Below are 16,071 nucleotides of genomic sequence, written 5' to 3'. Positions count from 1 at the left end.
AGAACGTACCAGTGAGGCGTAAAATATAAGGGGAGGGGGGAAGCCAGGAGAGGAAGAGGGAAGACTATGGTGAGTGCAGTGCTGTGGCGAGCGGTGTGTAGGGAAGGGCTCTCTCTCTCTGTGAGTGGCTCCTGAATCCCGACAGACTCCTTCAGTCTCGCTTCTCTCCAATCTGTCGAGGAGTACAAAAAAATGACCTGACATCAGGAAGGGGGTTGAGGGAAGGTGGCGTGTCTTGTGGAAAAAGACCTGTGTGAGTAAAAAAAGACCTTTGTAGTAAAAGTCTGGCCTCTGTGAGAGGAGAAGCCTGTATGTGAATAGCACAATGATCTGAAAGTTTGTATGGGTGGATAAAAGATCAGTCAGTTGAAAATCATTCAGGATTAAGGAGAGTGTGGTTAAAGTCCTTCTGGTAAAACATCTCCTGTGTTAAAAGTAGGGCATGTATGGTATAAAGTGGCAATCAACAGTATGTACAACTGTACCATAGCATCTAATTTTTCAGATTGCAATGTGTGACATTCCAATTGTGGTTTCAATGTACTTATGAGTAACATTAAACTGCCAAATGTGTGGCACTGAGAGTCACTTTCTTGCGAATAAAATGAAGCAATTTTGTAAATGGAAAATGTTAAATATTAAATATTACAACGTTTTTAGCAATGTGAAGCTCAAAATAGATCTTGAAACGGAGGGAACATCTTAAATGGAAGGTTACTAACCTATTGCTCTTATTTTAAAATGACTTGCATATTCGCAATGCTTTAAGTTGCAAGCTGGGTTCTCTTAGCGCCACACATACGTCACATTCCCCACTGCACCATGATTAAATTCTGTTTCTCTGTTATTATACACACACATGCACATTCACATACGCACACACCCCTGATGCTTGGTAATTGGCTAGGATGCCTGTTGTATTTAGCAGACTTCTTGTTCTTTCTTGAAAGCGCATCATAGACAAACTAAAAAGATCATAAAAAAACTAAAAATAAATTTATGAAGCATGTGCACTCCATGTTGACTAATCTAGGTATTTCCCATAAATGCCAATGTTCGGGGATTGGGTTCAGGCATCCTTGTGGGTGGAGCTGGTAAAGTGGGTGTGACCTCGTACAAATATTTGAGCACCTGGACTTCATATTTTACAAATTAAGCACTGCCGACGCATCCACTCCCCTGAGTATAAGGAACAGCGTATCAACTTCTCTGCGACCCTTTTGTTTGTTTTGTGTTACGCATCCCAGGTAATTTGAGAGAAACGTGTTTCATTTACAATCTAAAGTGAATTAAGCTATTTCTACCATTTTAGAGACTTACTTTGATTACCGTATTGTGGATTGTCATTTGGGCTTGTGTTAAGTCTAGTAAAGATTACTTATTTTTCTAAACTGGTGTGGAGTCCATTTGTAGTGTTTTCAATGTATTACTGTATGTGTTCACTAATGCTTTACACACTGCCTCTGTGATAAGCCTGTCTGCTTATGCCAAGCTACCAGGGGAGTGAGCAGGGGTTATTTTGGAAGTGTACCCTCTTACCCTGACTAGAAGCAAGGGTCCCTATTTGGTCAAAGGTATCTACCTCTGACAACTAGAGACCCCCAATTCTAACAACTACAGGATGCCATATGGCCTTTTTGGTCCCCAATGACACTTTAAAGTTGACAAAGAGCTGGTGTTGATGATCCGTCACCTCCACAATAAGGATCTCATTCTCCTTCTGACTGAACCTGCATTAACTCTTCCTTTTCCCCTTGGACTCGGGCTGGTCATCCTGGCTGTTGGTGGGATTGGAGGGGGGTGTCCTGTACTGTGCTGGTTCCTGGCTTTTCCATTCTGCATTTAGGTTTTATTTTCTCCTTAGTGGCATTTTTTGAATTTTTTGTCACGCTAGGTGCAGAAATGTGACCCTTGGCCGGCTAGCACATTTTTTCTTGCCACTAATGAGCCGAACATCACTTTTTTCACTGTAGCGTGCATTTTTTAACCATGTGACGCTCGTGTTAGTGTAATTGTTATTGCCAACTAGCTATTCCTAATGGCATGTTGCACCATATTGTAAATACGGCACTATTATGGCACTAGGAATTGGCGTTCAGCAGCAGTAAAAATGTTGAAAACAGCAGAGCGCCATTTCTTGTGAATATATCCCTTGGTGTTTTATGCCTTCTCCTGGGTGCCACGTTTTCAGTTTAAACCAGTGTGAAGTATTTAATAGTCTCTCGGCAGCAGGTACTTTTTTGCTAAGAAGAATCGGCAACCTGTAGAAGTGAAAATGTCAACTGCTTTATAGAGTTGTGTCATGTGGGATAGTCTACATGTTAATGTTTTTAGGGGATGTTTTTTGAGGGGTTGACTAAACCTAGTTATCTGCCCATTCTCTTCTGCACCTTTTACATGATCGTAGGGTGCCGAGTACCACCACAGTCCGATGTGGATGCGTTCTGTACATTTTATTTTATTGTTATGTTTTGATCATTAAATGTTTTTGCCACTCTCCAGGCTCTGTTCAGCTTCATGACATCCAACGCAATTTGACCAGAAACGCATTCTTCAAGTAAGTCGAAAAGGAGAGATTTTTAAAGTCGCAACTGTTTTGTACCTTGGCTATAAGTCAATGCTGTACTTATGGATTTTCTGCTATTGATCATGTTTTCCAGTGGTACAATGTACCTTTAGCAAATACAATTCATACTGTAAGGGCACACAGCTGGCAAACGGCATGGGGGATAGCTGTGCAGACTCTATTCCCAAATCAAAAGAAGGCAACTTTAACAATATCTTCAGATAGTTAAATGGAAAATATTTTGCCATTGATTAATGAGGAACACTTGCAGTAGGGCTCTAAGAAAATACTGTAGACATTTGTATTGATTGAAAAACAGAGAAATAACATATTGTTCTCTCAATGTTCAGTAGAGCACATTGCCCAGGACTTAAATAGAGGAAGTGATTTTCTGCCTCATCAGTTTATCAGAAATGACGCTTGTCTCTTTGTCAAACTATTCAATACTAAAGCTCTAATGTGAATGCTAATCATACAAAAAGCAGAACATATCTTGAAGAACGATGTCTACAATGACATTTTATTCTGTTTATTCAAAAGGGAGACAATTCTGCAACGATCACGTGAACATATAATGCCAACTTCTCTCCACAACTAGAGCTTAGAGCCAGTGCGAAAAGGTGGTATTCAAAGGTGGTATGACCTGGCACTGACTTGGTAGGGCTTTACAACCACTGTGAGAAGAGGCGACTGCTGCACATGCTGCTGTTTCCTTCCAAGCCACACCCTAAATATATCTTCACAGTTCGTGACACAGTGGCAACACATATGCGTCATTGTTATGCTAGGATCCCAAATATACTGTAGTATTATCAAGCCCTGTATTTATTTATTTATAAAGTTTCATATAGCGCGAACACGATCCCGAGGGATATCAAAGCGCTTTACAAAGTAAGGGAGGAAAGACATAAATCCAATATTGACCACAAATAGGAATATACAACAGGAATAATCGCATATATCCCAGACAAATGCATGCATAGTTTCCAGACAAATGACACAAAGAGAATAGTACAATAAACGAGTATGTAACAGTCTAAGAAAGGGGGTATTCATCTATGATACTTAATAGAGTGGTCTGAAGCAGAGGCGGAAAGATGCTGGTGTTTCCTAGACCACAGAGTAGCTGGGAGATCCCTTGAGAGGTCTCATTGCTTATTCGTAAAATACACCAGACAATAGGCAATTCTCCCTGACCATGAAAGCTCCCCTTAGGATCTGGGATTGAGTGGCTTGAAAAGTGAGCCCCACTTCACTGCTAGCTCCTTGCACATCTACCTTAGGCAAGCTGGTCCCAGGGAGAGATGGAGAAGCATTTCAAGTATGGCAGAAGGGGGATGTGTTCAAAGAGTGGATGACAAAATCCTCCAAACAAATGAGAGAGCAATATGGGTTGCAGAGTCAGAACATAACTGACACTAATGAGTCCTCGGTCCAGACATAAAAGCAAGTGCCACACGACCCTTAACTCTTTCTGAAACAATCTAGTCAGAAAGTTCAGACGCAAAGCATCTCATCTCGAGAACCTAGAAAATGATCCAAGAAGCAGGTCACAAAAGAACCACAGATTTTAGGCTAAGCAGTAAGAAGAGCGGGGAATGTGCTTCACAGTTCAGTAATGGATATAATAATGAGAGCGTCGAAAATAGCTATTTCGCATGCCAGGGGTTAGAGTCTCGAAGTATAATTCAATACACGATGGCATCTGACACATGCTGTCTTACACGCAGTAAATACAACTAGATCCTATATTTGCTCGAGAGGATCTGGGGACAATAACGCCTTTCTAGTGGGGTTATGAGAAATTGAGAGTTTTCCTGGATGAGGTTTTTTAAGCCATAAAGGATGCACTGGGAATACAGTTACCAGAGGCCCTAGGAGGATAGATTGTGCGGTAGTTCTTGGGGAACAGCTTGTCCTCTCTTAGGAGGATACCAGTATTGGTAAACATCATGTCCTTTCAGTAAACTGGACAATCATATCTAAATGAGGCACAATGCTTACTCCATGCCTTCAAGATTGGTACCATAGACTTCTGGGCATGGGAGAAAAACACACATGCTATCAAAAATGATTTTAAACTCTTCCTGAAGAATTGGACATTGTATTATATTACTTTGTGAAAGGTTGCAGAGAAGGCATGTGCTCCAGTCCACTAAGGGTCTTACAAATTACGTGGTCAAACGACAAGCATCTGAAAACAGTGACATGGGAGAAAGTACGTGTATAATGATTGTACACCAACTGAAAAGACTTTGAAACCTTCTGGCCATTCCAGGGATCGAAGGGGTGCTCCAAGGTGGGTATAGGGACAAGTTACTCGTTGTTCTCTGAATATTTAGGCTTTGATAGTCTATATATTTTGTGATGAAAATCCTACTAAAATGTTTTGAACCATAATAACCATAACAAATGAGAACAAATAATTTCACCCAAAACTAATAATGATGCAAGTAAAGCTAAACAATGACGTCAGTTTTGATGTGAGAAATAAATTGTTCTCGATGTGTCAACATCATTTATCTGGAAGCACTACAGCAGAGGTCTCCAACGAGTAGCTTACAAGCTACCAGTATCTCATTCGCCCTGTCAAAGTGGCTGTGAGAGGGGAAACTAAGCCCAGTACCTCTTTCAGGTGTGTGCATATTAAAGTATGAAGTACTGTTCATCTCGACCATTAGAGTGGCAGCCAGCAAAATCAATGCAAGGGCCTCATGAGAACACTCTAACACACTAGGTCAGTCTTTGGGGTCAGCCATATGACCATCTGTCTCCACTTTCAATCCAGTTATGTCAAAAGTCGATTTGCCATGTTGTAGTCTCTGCTCTGTCAGTCACATCGTGTGTGAACAATAAGCAATGAAGGATGAGTGCCAGCTGTAGCCTGATCAGTAACCAATGCTGACCCACCAAGGTGTGGGACTGCAGGAGCCCAAGTGAAAATGTTTTGGTAAGGTGCATGGTCAACGGAGGAGCGAAGGAGATCAAGGAATGGATCTAGAGGTTCATCTCTGCCACAATATTGTCTCTTCATGCCGTAATAGTGGAAGTGGCATAATAATGGTCATCTTTGACATATCTTTGACACTCGTGGTCTAGTGTGGTATATTGAAATTCATCATTGATATATTTAGAGCACGACTAACCTACTTTTAGCCATACATGACAGAATGGTGGCCACTCCCAATATAATATTGACCATGACTGATATATGGTCGACAAGTTGGCTATTAAGGTTTGCATATGTGGCATATTAGTGGGACTGGTATAATGGTTGGCATTATTGCATATGGTGCTATGGTGAGCATTTATGGCCTGTGCTTGTATTATTCTGGGCTTTTGAAGCTAAATCTGTCCATGTGAGGCATTTGTACATGTGAGCACTCTATGAAAATGACAAGCTGATGTCTGGGTACTATGTATTTTCTTAAAAAGGAAAACGGATATTTTGAAGGCAAACATTATTTTACAAAAAATGCTTTCCTTCTGGAAAATTGGTTTTCCCTGATTGGAACATGGTATTTGACAGCAAATATATGCATTTCCAAAACACATTTGAAGGTGGTAATTGAAGCTGAGTTAGAGAATCTAATTTCTGTGGTTATTCCCTTTATGCCAGAGAGCACATGATGCTTGGCTGTTATTTTATTAGTCAGGTGGAGGCATATAATATTGATATGTTTTCTCTAGGCCTTTGTCCTGGCATCTGCAGTGAGGAAAATGCAACAGGCTTTGTAGTAAGAAGATTTATCCGGCCACAGCCCCCCAGCTGCACAGTATTAACATAAACACTTACAGCCTGATTCATGAAGCTAAATTGCACTCGCAAAGGGCAAGATTCTCAGAATCTTGCCTTTTGCGAGTGCAATTTTGGCATTTGGGATTCACAATCCCAAATGCAAAAATCGCTAATGAAGAATTAGCTAATATGCGAGGATTAGCATTTAAGGAATCTCTATTAGAGATTCCTTAAATGCTATTCATGACACTTTCAAAAATTGCGATTTTGCTAATTTGGGCCGCTATTTACCGAGAGGTCAGACCTCTCGGTAAATAGCAAAAACTCAGAAAAATGCTTTTAAAAGCATTTTTCTAAGTTGCATGTTGCACACACACATGTCCTTTGGACATGTGTGTGCGCAACACCTGTTCAAATGTGCATTTTAGGGGTGCTAAAGGACACCCCTGGCACCCTTAAAATCGCTATCTTATTTGCGAGTAGTAAATTGCTACTCGCAAATAAGGGATACTCCCCATTCATTCCTATGGGCCTTTTGGCCCATAGGAATGAATGGGGAGTTATTCCTTTTTTTGCGAGTAGGATATTTCTACTCGCAAATAGAGAACATGTAGGAATCGCTATTTATTTAGCAATTCCTACATGAATGCCGTTTTGCGTGTCCTCAATAGCGAGTCGCTATGATTCGCTATTAGGGCCACGCAAAACGGCCCGTACATGAATCAGGCTGTAAGTAACTGTTAATTCCAGAATCCCCCAGTCGCTCACATCCTAAGAACTGAGAATGCCTATTGCAAATCACTGAGCAACACCACATAATCCCTCCTAACCAAACAAAAGGTTCAAGTTCTAATATTCTTACAACTTTGCTAGTAATTCTAGTCTCCACTGTATGAGTACAAGAGAAAACTGAAAATTAACTAAGCATATCAGTCGATGACAACATTATTAAGTTTACTAGGTTATTAACAGTACGTCGTCCCCCATTCCAACTTCCTTCCATTCTTCCACACATTCCATTGCTATCATCTCTTTGCTCACGATCATGACAAAGATAAAACAACAAAGATTCAATAGATTGATCTGTAAAGTTTCTTTTCCACATCTAAACTTTCAAAAATGACGTCTGGATCTTTCCCATGGTTCTTTGCTCAACAATTAAAACTAGCATTTTTATCCACTCATACTGCTGAAATGCCAAACCTTACACTCACTTACTTTTTTTGAATTAGTCAAAATTTCTACGACATGCAATGGATTAGAAAACTTGCTTTGACCGTTGCAGTTTGGTAGGCATCTTAATCTTGGCTTAATCTCCTACTTTCAAATAAACTTGTGTGACTCCATGTTTGCAATCATACTATTCCTCCTACACCTTTTAGGTACGAATAAAGGGGCCCATTAGGATGGTGGACGGATGCATGACAGCTGGGCTGGAGGCAGCGGAAAATGCACCTCATCGTCCGCCAACAGCGGGCCTTCCGTCAGCCATATTAGGAAGGGGAACTGGGCACATTTACCATCCGCCGCGTACAAACATGAACCGTCGCGGGAACACACCAGACACCATGTCGGACGGAGCCAATCCAGGCTCACCGCCGCGGGAACACACCAGACACCACGTCGGACGGAGCCAATCCAGGCTCACCGCCATGAGGAATGACGTCCCGAGCGTCCGCAATATTACGATGTCGCCAACAAACCAGAACACCGCAGTGGAAACCCCTCCATCTCATAGACGGCGGAAGCACCACAACGGAGAGGGAAAGCATTGCCACGAGACCCACCGCATGGACCCGACCGGCATGGACCCAGCCCTACACACCTTCCCGGCCCTGTTCGTACTTCACTACCAGCAAGTCATGCACCGCTGTGGATGCCGCCGCAGGTACGCAAGCATGCAATACACACACACCACAGCATGCATGAACACTGGTACCTGTCCACACCAGACACCCTGGTGGGGACAGGAACACACACAAGTGCACCCACACCAGTACCAACTCAACACAATCACTCCCCGCATCAGGCACACGCCACCCACGCAGCACCACAGCCAGCCCACAGACATCGCACCGTAGCGGCGCACACGCCAGAACCCAAGTGTCCAAGATACCAGCCAGGCAGACAGGTAGGCATGGCCCGTCCACTCAGTCCACAGGGCCTCCACCCCACCACACATACATTAGGCACACCACATACACAAGGAGACATGCAGGAGCATCAACAAGTCCCCCTCCTAGGCAGCTGCACATAGGCCATCCCTCCCCCCCAACCAGCTGGACTTGCACAGAATGTTGGGGTGAACATGAACACAAGGCACCCAACCACAGGGCAATGGCAACACAATCACCAAAAGGCACCCCACATCGATGCCAAGTACACTCTGTACAATCACAAATACAACACACACATCACACATGAACATCAACCACCACAAACACACCACCAGACCATACACAAGCCACCAATGCCCACAACCAGACACACATATCAGAAGCCAGCTGCAATGGAGAGCATGCACACAGATACTAAAAAGCTAAGGGGACACTCAAGAAAAGGCATAGGGATAACACAAAGCATGTCTACAGCACATACAAGAGAAGCAACACAGCACAACACCCCAGTCTAGCAAACAACACCTGGATGGCACAGTCAAGCAATGCAAACCACAGTGAACTGTGTGCAAGAACAACTCTGGATGACAAGAAGGCAAGCCTTGCAGATTCACAAGAAGCATAGGAAGCGCAAAAAGTCAAATGCAGAAGATCAGAAGGATGCACATGAGGGCAATGCAAGCCAAAATACACTCACAGCACTGCATGCATGACAAGTAGTGGGAGAAAATAAACAGATGCACAACCACACATCACAGGGACACAAAAAGTACCTCCACAACACTAAGCAGCACACAGACAACATCACATCCTGGAAGGGTAGTAGTACCACTGTAGACACACAGACGACCAGCAATACACTTACACAAGCAAAACTCAGGAACACACAGGTGCCAACAACATCAACAGAGCCCAGTGCAGCAACAACAGTTGGACTGCATACAACCTACACGCATTTCAAACCAGGACAAGAACCTGACATAACAGCAAAGGGACAAAGAACCCACTGGCACATTGGCCCTGTGCACAGTCCTGCAACACAAACACAGTGGAATATATTAACTGAAGGTGAGGCACACACACTGGCAAGCAAAGGGAATAGGACACACAACACACAAGTGAACTGTAACTCAGAACCGAACAGGTCAACAGTGCACCACACACAAATACAAGGAGCAGCAACCCACAAAGGGGATGATACACAAACCAAGAAACAGGATAGAATGAGCACATATCAGACATACCATACTGGAGAACAAACACACACAGGTGACATCAGTGAGAGACAACACCCCCCCACCATGTCAATGGAATAGAATAGGGATGCACACTGAACACACACTGTGAGCAGACACATATCCCATCAACAACACAGACTTGCCTGTCACACACCCTGCATACTCACAGTTGCCAGCAACAAAGAGTAGGTGGACCACAACTGCAGCGAAACCAGAGCACACTGCACTACCAGAACACCCACATGTTCACCCAACCACAAAACACACAATGCAAACAGACTGTGACACAGCACCTGGCTCATACACTGCGTAGCTGCCAAATGTAGGAGCATACACACCACCACCATAAAGTCTTCCCCTCACATCCCATACCATCACAATTGCACACATACAACTTAGCACATGTGACTAGGAAGGCAGGCCATCACCAGAAGAGCATACATCCACATTGCTGTACACACATCAACAACCATCACACATACATGATGGACCCTGGACCGGCTGCCTGTCTATGATGGGGATAGAATCCCCACCTTGATAGCAACAACATCAGCTATTGACACATGTACAAATAGGGAGAGTATGCAAACTGTAGTTGGACTAACAGATCCCTCTGAGTCCGCCTGCCTCTGTCACAGAGACAAGACAAATTCTATTGCCTGTTACAATTGAAAACAAATACAGACCATTGGTCATGTGAAAGTGGTAGACAGGGCATGTGTAAATCACAAGAAATCCACAATGCACGTACACAACAAGCACGGACACTGACAAAGTACACAACATGAGTAACTGACTTTATTAAACATCACAAAGATAGCACTGTGATGTACCCAGGAGCCAGCCCAGTGGCCAGTACACATTGCAGAGCATGTCCATGAGAAGCTGCACAACCAAGGGGTAAGAAGCAGCACAGTTCCAACCAGGGCAATGAGAGAGTGCAGAGCATGTCCATGAGAAGCTGCACAGCCAAGGGACAAGAAGCAGCACAGTTCCAACCAGGGCAATGAGAGAGTGCAGAGCATGTTCATGAGAAGCTGCACAGCGAAGGGGCAAGACGCAGCACAGTTCCAACCAGGGCAATGAGAGAGTGCAGAGCATGTCCATGAGAAGCGCCACAGCCAAGGGGCAAGATGCAGCACAGTTCCCACAGAGCCAGTGGCCAGAACAGAGAAGGTACATATGAGGCAGCACAAGTGAGGGGCACATTGCATCACATTACTAACAGGGCCAGTAGCCAGAACAGAGCAGGTACATCTGAGGAAGCACAAGTCAGTGGCACATTGCATCATAACTCTAACAGGGCCAGTGGCCAGAACAGAGCAGGTACATCTGAGGCAGCACAAGTCAGTGGCACATTGCATCACATTACTAACAGGGCCAGTGGCCAGATCAGAGCAGGTACATCTGAGGCAGCACATGTGAGGGGCACATTGTATCACATTACTAACAGGGCCAGTGGCCAGAACAGAGCAGGTACATCTGAGGCAGCACAAGTCAGTGGCACATTGCATCATAACTTTAACAGGAACCAGTGGCCATGAACAGAGAAGGTACATCTGAGGCAGCACAAGTGAGGGGCACATTGCATCACATTACTAACAGGGCCGGTGGCCAGAACAGAGCAGGTACATCTGAGGCAGCTCAAGTCAGTGGCACATTGCATCATAACTCTAACAGGGCCAGTGGCCAGTACAGAAGCATGTACATCTGAGGCAGCACAAGTGAGGGGCACATTGCATCACATTACTAACAGAGCCAGTAGCCTCAACAAAGCAGGTAGATCTGAGGCAGCACAAGTCAGTGGCACATTTCATCATAACTCTAACAGGGCCAGTGGCCAGAACAGAAGCAGGTATATCTGAGGCAGCACAAGTGAGGGGCACATTGCATCACATTACTAACAGGGCCAGTAGCCAGTGGCCAGAACAGAGCAGGTAGATCTGAGGTAGCACAAGTCAGTGACACATTGCATCATAACTCTAACAGGGCCAGTGGACAGAACAGAAGTAGGTACATCTGAGGCAGCACAAGTGAGGGGCACATTGCATCACATTACTAACAGGGCCAGTGGCCAGAACAGAGCAGGTACATCTGAGGCAGCACAAGTCAGTGGCACATTGCATCATAACTCTAACAGGGCCAGTGGCCAGAACAGAAGCAGATACATCTGAGGCAGCACAAGTCAGTGGCACATTGCATCATAACTCTAACAGGGCCAGTGGCCAGAACAGAATCAGGTACATTTGAGGCAGCACAAGTGAAGGGGCACAGTACATGAACTATGTCCAGCACATCAAGGGACCCACCCATATCAAGGGACACACCCTAGACCAGGTGTGGTCTGCTAATTTAGAGATAGCTGGTCGGCGAATCTTACCCTGTTCATGGTCAGACCATCATTTTATTACCTTTTCCCTCCCCAATATTTCTGTCCCCAAAGTCTCCTCCTCAGGCCCTTTTATGGCCAAGAACTGGAGTCGAGTCGATACTAAAGAATTTATTACCTTATTAGCAGCATCTAAACCGTCGGACTTGACGTTATCTCCTCATATCCAAGCAGAGAATATTAATACCTGGCTTGATTCTGCCCGAGATATCATTGCCCCTTTGAAGACCATCAAGAATAAGAGACCCCATGATGCACAACGATGGTTTTCTGACAATCTGAAGGCAATGAAATTGGCCTTGCGGCAAAACGAACGGAAATGGCGACAGGATTATTGCCCTCACAAAAATTATCATCTTTGTGACAGCACTTAAAGACTACAAAAGCGCCATTTTGAGGACTAAATCTGAATATTTCTCCTTTAAAGTTCTGGAGTCTACAAATAAGGCGAAGGACATCTTCACTATCGTAGATGAACTTGTTAAGCCTGATCGTGTTATAGTAAAGCCTACTCCATCTCAATCTTTATGTGACTCCCTTAATACCTATTTTACTGAAAAAAGTGTAAATATTAAATCCAGTATCCCTCAGTCCTCTGCACCTCCAGATCCTTGTGGCTCATACTCCAACTCTTGCCACTTGGATGAATTTCCTCTCATTACACAAGAAGTTTTTTTCTCCTTACTTAAGAAGGTGTCCTCTGGCTCCCCTACGGACAGCTGCCCCCCTCAGATTCTTCAGGAAGTCTTTTTTCAATGTCCAGAGCCCCCGATGTCACTTCTTAATAACTCTCTCATCAATGGCATTGTCCCTAATCTGTTCAAAAGCGCAGAAGTGTACCTATTTTAAAGAAACCGGGTGCTGATCCGTCAATACCCAGCAACTTTCGCCCAATTTCATTGCTGCCCTTTTTGGGGAAAGTCTTGGAAGCCCATGTGGCCAACTGACTTAGCAGTTTTGTCGAGCAGTCACATTATCTGGATCCTCACCAGGCTGGTTTTAGACCTGAACACTCCACAGAGTCTGTTATTTTAGCAATCCTGAATGAATTACGTAGGGGGTCCGACCGCAGCTCTATGCAAGCGCTGGTACTCCTGGACCTTTCGGTGGCCTTTGACACAGTCGACCACCGACTGCTGGTCGACCGTGTCGAGAGTGCGGGGATTCAGGGCCTTCCACTGAAATGGGTCTCCTCCTTTCTTGGCGATCGATATCAAGCAGCTCGTCTAGCTGGCTTTCTCGCAGAGAAAAGGAAGTTGACGTGCGGGCTCCCTCAGGGCTCATCACTCTCTCCCCTCCTCTTTAACTTGTATATCTGTCTTTTAATTTTGTCCCTTCAAAAAAGAGAGGTGGTCATATTTATTTACGCTGACGACCTCCAGTTAGTGTTTAATGTCGACGCCTCACCTTCATCTAGGGAATGCTTCCAGTCCACCATGTTGTTTATTAGCAATTGGATGAATGCAAACCATCTGAAGCTAAAACCTGATAAAACTGAGCTGATTCTTACTGGTGGCCTAGCGAATCCTTGGAATTCCAACTTCGTGGCCGCAGTCACTTGGTTGCCCTCCCTCTCCTGTCAGCTCGGTCAAGAGCCTGGAAATTGTGATCAGCAATGACCTTACGATGAAGGCACAGATAAGTACTGTGGTCTCCGCTTGCTTTTTTCATCTTAGGAGAATCCGCAAAATAAGCAGATACTTAAACACTGAGGCCAGGATTCTAGTTATACTGGCCCTGGTTATGTCGCGTATTGATTATGCTAACTCTTTATATACTGGCATTCCAGCTTACCAATTGCGGTGGCTTCAACTAGTGCAGAACCAAGCCGCCAGGCTTGTCTGTGGCCAACTAAAATCTTGTCATGTAAAACCTCTGTTGAAAAAGCTACATTGGCTTCCAGTCACTCAACGCTGCCTTTTTAAACTCGGTTGTACTATTTATAAAGCCCTCTCTGCACGCGGTCCGGCTTTCATCTCTTCTAAAGTACGGCGCTATGTTCCGTCCCGTGACTTACGTTCAGCAAATATGAACCTGCTGACTCCTTGTCCCTACAAACGCAAAAAACAAGGAGGTTTAAGACTTTCATTTCTGGCTCCACAATTTTGGAATTCTCTTTCTCCTGAAATGCGACTGTCTACTTCATACACCCAGTTTAGAAAGTCTCTTAAAACTTGGTTATTTGTCGAGGCCTATATTTGACAGTTTATGTATTGTCACGGTAACTGATTGACCCTGCTTAGCGCCAAGAAACCGCTGATGAACGTGCGCTTTATAAATCACTTTTAACATAACATAACATAACATAACCCTAACAGGGCCAGTGGCCAAAACAGAGCAGGTACATCTGAGGCAGAACAAGTGAGGGGCACATTGTATCACATTAGTAACAGGATCAGTGGCCAGAACAGAGCAGGTACATCTGAGGCAGCACAAGTGAGGGGCACATTGCAACATAACTCTAACAGGGCCAGTGGCCAGAACAGAGCAGGTACATCTGAGGCAGCACAGGGAAACGTGTTGCATATACACTGCAATGGATAACAACACAGCCAGGGTGCCTACAATGGACAGTACAGCCAGCAATGTGAAAGAGATGTGTGTGAGGGGGACTCAAACTCACACCAGAGAATCAGGTGGACTGTGTACTATCGGAGGTGCAGACACACTGGCAGCACCTGACATAGGAGAGTGAACAACAGACACAGCGCTAGCATCTGATACATGAGAGATAGCTCCATACACAGTGGCAGTACCTGATACAGGAGAGTGAACAACAGACACCATGGAAGTATCTTCTACATGAGAGTGAACCACAGATACAGTCCTAGTATCGGAGACAGTGGAGTGAACAACAGACACAGTGCTAGTATCTAATACATGTGAGTGAACAACAGACACAGTGGCAGTACCTGATACAGGAGAGCGAACAACAGACACAGTGCTAGTATCTGGCACCTGAGAGTGGACAACAGACACAGTGCCAGTATCTGACACATGAGAGTGAACTGCATCTGATGTAGTGACATCACTGTACTGATGACCCACTGGGCTGTATGGTCCAGGAGGCTGGGTGGCACTGGGAGCTGGAGACAGCTGTACAGGAGAGACAGTATAAGGCTCAGTTCTTTGCGGTGTATGTCTATGCTTTTTGGGGATCTGTGAGCTCGGTCAGGACTTGATAGGATTGGGAAGTGGTGCTCGCTCCACAGACACACTTTCCATCAAAGGTGGATCATGTGCTGGTGGTGGTCTGCTGTCTGGGGACGTGCTGGACCCTGCTGAACGCTTGCTCTGGCCCTGCCTCCTGCCCTCAAACACCTGTGTAACAGGGGACCTCACAACACTGTACTCCTTCCTCTGCTTAACAGGGGTGGTGGTGGGAGTCGAGGTATGGGGTGAATCGATCTCTGAGACATGTGTCTCACGATCCCTCACCAACACCAGCTTCAGGGGAGGCATGGCTGATGGCTGTATGACCTCGGTGGATGTCATGTCCCTGGGAGGTGCCTTGTCCTTGGGAGGTGCCTTGTCCTTGGGAGATGCCTTGTCCTTGGGAGATGCCTTGTCATTGGGAGGTGCCTTGTCCTTGGGAGATGCCTTGTCCTTGGGCGGTGCCTTGTCCTTGCGAGGTGCCTTGTCCTTGGGAGATGCCTTGTCCTTGGGAGGTGCCTTGTTCTTGGGAGGTGCCTTGTCCTTGGGAGGTACCTTGTCCTTGGGTGGTGCCTTGTCCCTGGGAGGTGCCTTGTCCTTGGGAGATGCCCTGTCCTTGGGAGGTGCCTTGTCCTTGGGAGATGCCTTGTCCTTGGGAGGTGCCTTGTCCTTGGTATGTGCCTTGTACTTGGGAGATGCCTTGTCCCTGGGAGTGGTCATGGATGGGGGCACCAGAGTGCCCTGTGTCTCATCTGAGGGGCAGCTTACGTTGTGCCCTATGCTGCCTCTAGATTTCACAGAGGATGGTGTCTGTGGCCTGTGTTGCTTTGCCTGCTGCTTGTGTTGGCTCCGTGTGCCATATCCTGAGT

This window comes from Lissotriton helveticus, chromosome 4_1 (genome assembly GCF_964261635.1).
Source record: "Lissotriton helveticus chromosome 4_1, aLisHel1.1, whole genome shotgun sequence".
Taxonomy (NCBI): Eukaryota; Metazoa; Chordata; class Amphibia; order Caudata; family Salamandridae; genus Lissotriton; species Lissotriton helveticus.
The sequence above is the reverse complement of the archived record's forward strand: the minus strand, read 5'-3'. Positions refer to the sequence as shown.